The sequence below is a fragment of the Neovison vison genome, chromosome 12 (genome assembly GCF_020171115.1).
Source record: "Neovison vison isolate M4711 chromosome 12, ASM_NN_V1, whole genome shotgun sequence".
NCBI lineage: Eukaryota > Metazoa > Chordata > Mammalia > Carnivora > Mustelidae > Neogale > Neogale vison.
The window spans coordinates 23,922,743-23,931,526 of record NC_058102.1 but is presented as its reverse complement, the minus strand read 5'-3'; the positions used below and the strand labels follow the sequence as shown (position 1 = coordinate 23,931,526).

The window sequence follows — 8,784 nt, the reverse complement described above, 5'->3', positions numbered from 1 at the left end:
ACTCCAAAAAAACATCACGACACCTGATAGTCAAATTGAGAAATTATAATTGTAGGTATAATCTCTTGAAAGCTGCCAGGGCAAAGAGGCTCCTTACTTACAGAGGGAAGCCCATCAGAATAACGTCAGACCTGTCCACAGAGACCTGGCAAGCCAGAAGAGGCTGGCAAGATATATTCAGGGCACTAAATGAGAAGAACATGCAGCCAAGAATACTTTATCCAGCAAGACTGACATTCAAAATGGATGGAGAGATAAAGAGTTTCCAAGACCGGCAAGACTTAAAAGACTATGCAACCACCAAGCCGATACTGCAGGAAATATTAAGGGGGGTTCTATAAAAGAGGAAAAATCCCAAGAATAGCATTGAACAGAAATATAGAGACAGTCTACAGAAAGAAAGACTTCAAAGGTAACTCGATGTCAATAAAAACGTATCTATCAATAATCACTCTCAATGTGAATGGCCTAAATGCACCCATAAAACGGCACAGGGTTGCAGATTGGATAAAACGACAGGACCCATCCATATGCTGTCTACAAGAGACCCATTTTGAACCTAAAGATACACGCAGACTGAAAGTGAAGGGGTGGAGAAGCATCTTTCATGCCAATGGGACTCAAAAGAAGGCTGGGGTAGCGATTCTCATATCAGATAAATTAGACTTCAAACTAAAGACTGTAGTCAGAGATACAGAAGGACACTACATAATCCTTAAAGGGACTATCCACCAAGATGATCTAACAATTGTAAATATCTATGCTCCCAATATGGGAGCAGCCAATTACTTAAGAAAACTGTTAATCAAGATAAAGAGTCATATTGATATGAATACACTAATCGTAGGTGATCTTAACACGCCTCTTTCAGAATTAGACAGATCATCGAAGCAGAAAATCAATAAAGAAACAAGAGCATTGAACGACACATTGGACCAGATGGACCTCATAGATATATACAGAACATTCCACCCTAAAACAGCAGAATACTCATTCTTCTCAAGTGCACACGGAACCTTCTCCAGAATAGACCACATACTGGGTCACAAATCAGGACTCAGCCGATACCAAAAGACTGAGATTATTCCCTGCATATTCTCAGATCACAATGCTTTGAAACTGGAGCTCAATCACAAGGAAAAGTTCCGAAGGAACTCAAACACCTGGAAGCTAAAGACCACCTTGCTTAAGAATGCTTGGATCAACCAGGAGATCAAAGAAGAACTGAAACAATTCATGGAAACCAATGAGAATGAAGACACTTCGGTCCAAAACCTATGGGATACAGCAAAGGCGGTCCTAAGGGGAAAATATATAGCCATCCAAGCCTTGCTCAAAAAAATTGAAAAATCCAGAACACACCAGCTGTCTCTACACCTTAAAGAACTGGAGGATCAACAACAAATCAAACCAACTCCACACATAAGAAGGGAAATCATCAAGATTAGAGCTGAGATCAATGAGGGAGAAACCAGAGATACAGTAGAACGTATCAATGAAACTAGAAGCTGGTTTTTTGAAAGAATCAATAAGATCGATAAGCCACTGGCTACACTAATCCAAAAGAAAAGAGAGAAATCCCAAATTCATAAAATTATGAATGAAAGGGGAGAGATCACAACTAACACCAAGGAAGTAGAAACAATCATCAGAAGTTACTACGAACAGTTATATGCCAATAAGCTTAGCAACCTAGATGAAATGGATGCATTCCTGGAAAAATATAAACTACCAAAATTGAACCAGGAAGAAATCGACAACCTGAATAGACCGATATCTAATAACGAGATTGAAGCAGTGATCAAAAATCTCCCAAAAAACAAGAGCCCAGGACCTGACGGATTCCCTGGGGAATTCTACCAAACCTTCCAAGAAGAAATAACACCTATTCTCCTGAAGCTGTTTCAAAAAATTGAAGCAGAAGGAAAACTTCCAGACTCTTTCTATGAAGCCAGCATTACCCTGATCCCCAAACCAGGCAAGGACCATACCAAAAAGGAGAATTTCAGACCAATATCACTGATGAATATGGATGCTAAGATTCTCAACAAGATCCTAGCCAACAGGATCCAACAACACATTAAAAAGATTATCCACCATGATCAGGTGGGATTCATCCCTGGGCTACAAGGATGGTTCAACATTCGTAAATCAATCAATGTGATACAACAAATTAATACGAGAAGAGAGAAGAACCACATGGTCCTCTCAATTGATGCAGAAAAAGCATTTGACAAAATCCAGCATCCGTTCCTGATTAAAACGCTTCAAAGTATAGGGATAGAGGGAACATTCCTGAACCTCATCAAATCTATCTATGAAAGACCCACAGCAAATATCATCCTCAATGGGAAAAAGCTTGCAGCCTTCCCGTTGAGATCAGGAACAAGACAAGGATGCCCACTTTCACCACTCTTGTTCAACATAGTATTAGAAGTCCTAGCAACAGCAATCTGACAACAAAGAGAAATAAAAGGTATCCAAATTGGTAATGAAGAAGTCAAACTCTCTCTCTTCGCAGATGACATGATTCTTTATATGGAAAACCCAAAAGACTCCACCCCCAAACTACTAGAACTCATACAGCAATTCAGCAGCGTGGCAGGATACAAAGTCAATGTGCAGAAATCAGTGGCTTTCTTATACACTAACAAGGAAAATACAGAAAGGGAAATTAGAGAATCGATTCCATTTACTATAGCACCAAGAACCATAAGATACCTGGGAATAAACCTAACTAAAGAGGTAAAGGATCTATACTTGAGGAACTATAGAACACTCATGAAAGAAATTGAAGAAGACACAAAAAGATGGAAGACCATTCCATGCTCTTGGATCGGAAGAATAAACATCGTTAAAATGTCTATACTGCCTAGAGCAATCTATACTTTTAATGCCATTCCGATCAAAATTCCACCGGCATTCTTCAAAGAGCTGGAGCAAATAATCCAAAAATTTGTATGGAATCAGAAGAGACCCCGAATCGCTAAGGAAACGTTGAAAAACAAAAATAAAGCTGGCGGCATCACCTTACCTGATTTCAAGCTTTATTACAAAGCTGTGATCACCAAGACAGCATGGTACTGGCATAAAAACAGACACATAGACCAGTGGAACAGAGTAGAGAGCCCTGATATGGACCCTCAACTCTATGGTCAATTAATCTTCGACAAAACAGGAAAAAATATACAGTGGAAAAAAGACAGTCTCTTCAATAAATGGTGCTGGGAAAGCTGGACAGCTATATGTAGAAGAATGAAACTCGACCATTCTCTTACACCGTACACAAAGATCAACTCAAAATGGATAAAAGACCTCAACGTGAGACAGGAATCTATCAGAATCTTAGAGGAGAACATAGGCAGTAATCTCTTCGATATCAGCCACAGCAACTTCTTTCAAGATACGTCTCCAAAGGCAAAGGAAACAAAAGCGAAAATAGAGTTCTGGGACTTCATCAAAATCAAAAGCTTCTGCACAGCAAAGGAAACAGTCAAAAAAACAAAGAGGCAACCCACGGAATGGGAGAAGATATTTGCAAATGACAGTACAGACAAAAGGTTGATATCCAGGATCTATAATGAACTCCTCAAACTCAACCCACACGAAACAGACAAACACATCAAAAAATGGGCAGAAGATATGAACAGACACTTCTCCAATCAAGAAATACAAATGGCTATCAGACACATGAAAAAATGCTCATCATCATTAGCCCTCAGGGAGATTCAAATTAAAACCACATTGAGATATCACCTTACACCAGTTAGAATGGCCAAAATTAACAAAACAGGAAACAACATGTGTTGGAGAGGATGTGGAGAAAGGGGAACCCTCTTCCACTGTTGGTGGGAATGCAAGTTGGTGCAGCCTCTTTGGAGAACAGTGTGGAGATTCCTCAAGAAATTAAAAATAGAGCTTCCCTACGACCCTGCAATTGCACTCCTGGGTATTTACCCCAAAGATACAGATGTCGTGAAAAGAAGGGCCATCTGTACCCCAATGTTTATAGCAGCAATGGCCACAGTCGCCAAACTATGGAAAGAACCAAGATGCCCTTCAACGGATGAATGGATAAGGAAGATGTGGTCCATATACACTATGGAGTATTATGCCTCCATCAGAAAGGACGAATATCCAACTTTTGTAGCAACATGGACGGGACTGGAAGAGATTATGCTGAGTGAAATCAGTCAAGCAGAGAGAGTCAATTATCATATGGTTTCACTCATTTGTGGAGCATAACCAATAGCATGGAGGACAAGGGGCGTTAGAGAGTAGTAGGGAATTTGGGTAAATTGGAAGGGGAGGTGAACCATGAGAGACTATGGACTCTGAAAAACAGTCTGAGGGGTTTGAAGTGGCGGGGGGGTGGGAGGTTGGGGTACCAGGTGGTGGGTATTATAGAGGGCACAGCTTGCATGGAGCACTGGCTGTGGTGAAAAAATAATGAATACTGTTTTTCTGAAAATAAATAAATTGGGAAAAAAATAAATAAATAAATAAATAAAAATTCAGAATTTTAAAAATTAAAAAAAAAACAAAAACAAAACAAAAAAAAACTACATGAGCTTTAAGGTGTATCCTCCTCGGTTTCAGCCATCAGGTGAGACTCCAGCCCTGGCCAACACTTTGTGCCTTGTGTGAGACTGTGAAGCAGAAGACATGCCATCTTGATCCATCAAAACTGTGAGATGAAAAATGTGTTTATGCTAGATTAGTGATAATTGTTATGCAGCAGTAGATAACTAACATAAAACGCATCCCCAAGTCCTATTGCTTCAGAATCTCTCTCAAATCTGATGTATTTTCCATGGCTACAGCCAGCTGTCTAGGGCAGTCGTGATCACAAATCCTCTCAATTATCCTGCTACCTTCTCACCCTGTCATTAGTCTCATGGCCTCCATTCCTAATTTTTTCTTAACAGAACCATCTCTCACAATGGAAACTGGATCGTATTCCATTGCTTAAAAATCTTTTAGTACTCTTACACTGTTCTTGGATTGAAGTTCAGAGTTTCAAGCATGAGTCACAAGGTTCTCTGTGACTTGGACCCCTGCTTGCCTCTTTCAGGTCTTAAATGCATCATGTTCTCTTGGTTCTTGGCTTAACCCTTGCTGCTTTCTCTCTGTCTGAAGTATTCTCTTACATACTTCCCCACTTGCCTAACTCCAAACCTTTCACCTACTACTACTCAGTTTTCACACACAAGCAATTTCCTTTATCAAGTCTTTCCCCATCACTGAAGTCTGATCTGGATGCCTCCATGGATTATCTGCTGGCTCCGTGTTCTTCACCTATTCATCTATCATCACCATCACCTATTTATTTGTCTCCTGTCCTCTGCAGACTCTAAGCTTTGGAGCACAAGGATTGTGCTATTTAATTTCCTAGCTGGTTGACAACAAATATTGGTTGAATGAATAAACAAATAAATAAATACCAGTGGAGGATCTTTGTTCTCTAGATTTGATGAAACTTCTGAAACAGAGACCAATTTTCTGCATGTCTGGATCAAGCTTTGGCTTGATACTTAAAACAAGTATCCAGTTTCCTTCTGCAGTGTAGCCCACCAGATCTCTGACACTGTGCCTGCTTTCTGCTGTCAAATGGCTCCTGGGACCACCTTATCTCCAGTGTTAATACTTACGAGGGATCAAACAGAGTGCAGCTGGTTCCTGGTTGTCCCAAGTTCAACCCAGGCTTCCAGCTTAGGAATGTCAGTAAGGTTCAGCTAAAGCTTCCTTCACTTAAATCCTGGATTTGCTGCTTTTTCTTGGGAGGGGTGCTTTGGGAATGGAACACATACTGGACTTTCTGTCAATATCTTTATCTTCATTTGATGAGAATTTTTTAAGTTTTGCCATGTGAAAGCTGTTCTTCTCTTTCAGGGTTCCCCCTGATTTCACTGGGTAAGTGGGGAGGAAGAAATCAAATGGCTGTGCTTAATGCCATTTGACCTGAAAAAAATATTTGCAATGATTTAAGCTTTACTCTTTAACTCATGTAATGCTCACCACAATCCTCTTACACATGACTGCCTGATTTCTAAGCTCCTGTTTTTAATTCATCTTTGTTCATAGGAATGTATCTTTAATATACTTTTGGAGTTCTGGGAATGTTTTTATCTTTGCTTCATACATAGATAATAAGTTGATGAAATAGAAAATATTTAGATAGCAACCATTTCTGTTCAAACTCTGTAGTTGTTGATCTGTAGTCCTCTGGCCTTTTTTTATACAGAGAAGTCTGAGGCCAGCCTGATATTTTTCCCTTGTGGATCACCTTTTCCTATTTTTCTTTCTATCAGGAGGCTAACGTGACTTTTTTCTTTATCCTTGTAATTAAAATTTTTTTTCCAAAATGTAATAGCAGTTCTTAATTTTTCCTAAAATGCAGTAAGCCCCTGAATACTGGTCTGTATAGGCATATATTGGAGATATGGTAGGTTCAGTTCCAAACCTCCGCAATAAAGTGAATATCTCAATAAAGTGAGTCAAATGAGTTGTTTGGTTTCCCAGTGCATATAAAAGTTATTTTTATATTATACTGGAGTCCATTAAGTGTTCAGTAGCATTAGTCTAAGAAAAAGTACATATTCTAATTAGAAAATACTTTATTACTAAAAATGCTAAGAATCATCTGAACTTTCAGTAAGTCATAGTATTTTTGCTGGCAGTCTTGCCTCGATATAGGTGGCTGCTGACCCACCAGTGGTGGTGGGGTGGCTGTGGCAATTTCTTAAAATCAGACAACAGTGAAGTCTGTCACACTGATGGAGTCTTCTTTGCATGAAGGATTTCTCTGTAGCATGTGGTGCTGTTTGATAGCATTCTGCCTACAGTAGAACTTCTTCCAGAATTGGAGTCCATTTTCTCAAACCCTTCCATTTCTTTATCAACTAAGTTTATTTAATATTCTAAATCCTTTGTTGTAATTTCAAAAATATTCAATAGCGTCTTCACCAGGAATAGGTTCTATCTCAAGAAACCACTTTCTTTGCTCATCTATAAGAAGCAGTTCCTTATCCATTAATGTTTTGCCATGAAATTGGAGCAACTCAGTCACATCTTTAGGCTCCATTTCTAATTCTTGTTCTCTTGCCCTCTCCACCACATCTGTTGTTACTTCCTCCACTAAAGTCTTGGATCCCTCATGAGAGTTGGAATCAACTTCTTTCAAACTCCCGTTAATGTTGATATTTTGACCTCTTCCCAGAGTCACACATGTTCTTAATGACATCTCAAATGGCAAATCCTTTCCAGAAGATTTTCAATTTACTTTGCCCACATCCATCAGAGGAATCACTGTCTATGGCAGCTATTGCCTTATGAGATGTGTTTCTTAAAGAATAAGACTTGAAAGTTGAAATTACTCCTTGATTGATGGGTTGCAGAATGGATGTTCTGTTAGCAGGCATGAAAACATTCATCTTGTTGTCCATGTCCATCAGAGCTCCTGGGTGACCAGGTGCATTGTCAGTAAGCAGTAATATTTGAGAGAAATCTTTTTTTCTGAGCAGGAGTTCTCAACAGTGGGCTTAAAATATTCAGTAGGTCATGGTGTAAACAGATGTGCTGTTGTCCAGGCTTTATTGTTTTACTGATAGAGCACAGGCAGAGTAGACTCAGTGAATTCTTAAAGGTCCTGGAATTTTTCAGGATGATAAATGAGCATTGGCTTCAACTTCAAGTCACCAGTGGCATTGATTTCTCTGACAAGAGAGTCAGCCTGTATTCAGAAGGTTTGAAGCCAGGCCTTGACTTCTCCTCTCTAGCTATGAAAGTCCTAGATGGTAACTTCTTCCAGTTGAAGTCTGTTCTGTGTACATTGAAAATCTGTTGTTTAGTCAAGCCACTCTCATTAATTACCTTAGCTAGGTCTTCTGGATCACTTACTGCAGCTTCTACATCAGCACTTGCTGTGTTATCTTGCACTTCTATGTAATAGAGATGGCCTCTCTCCTTAAACTTCATGAGCCAACCTCTGTTAGCTTCAAACTTTTCTTCTGCAGTTTCCTCAGCCTACACAGAATTAAAGAGAGTTATGGCTTTGCTCTGGATTGGGCAGAGGAGGATCTTTGTTCTCTAATTATTTTCATGTATTCTCTTCAGCTTAAGAAAATGTTGAGGCTGATTTGATCTTGTACCTGGAACGTTAAAACTTTCTCCGTATCAGCAGTAAGGCTGTTTCACCTTCTTATCATTTCTGTGTTCTCTGGAGTAGCTTTTTTAATTTCCTTCAAGAACTGTTCCTTTGCACTTACATCTTGGCTAATTGGAGCAAGAGGCCTGGCTTTCAGCTGATGTTGGCTTTTGACATGCCTTCCCAACTAAGCTTAAATCTAGCTTTTTGATTTAAACACAGGAATGTGTGACTCTTCCTTTCACTTGAACACTTAGAGGTCATTGTAAGGTTATTAACTGGCTTAATTTCAGTGCTGTTGTGTCTCAAGGAATATGGAAGTTCTAGGAGAGAGAGAGGGAGATGGGAAATGGAGGAATAGCCAGTTGGTGGAGCAGTCAGAACACATACAAACATTTATCACTGACATTTACTGTCTTAAATGGATGAGATTTGTGGCACCCTCCAAAACAACTATAATGTAACATCAAGGATCACAAGATCATAGACCATCCTAACAAATAATAGTGAAAAAGTTTGAGATACTATGAGAATTACCTAAATGTGACACAGAGACACAAAGTGAGCAAATGCTTTTGGAAAAGTGGTGCTGATTGACTTGCTTGACACAGGGTTATCACAGACATTTGATTTATAAA

At 39.4% G+C, this 8,784-nt stretch overlaps 1 pseudogene; it reads right to left on the bottom strand.

Annotated features, from left to right (window-relative positions):
* Window positions 1–6,632: 6,632 nt before the first annotated feature.
* LOC122890868 lies at window positions 6,633–8,410 on the bottom strand (annotated as a pseudogene).
* Between the last annotated feature and the right edge of the window lie 374 nt (window positions 8,411–8,784).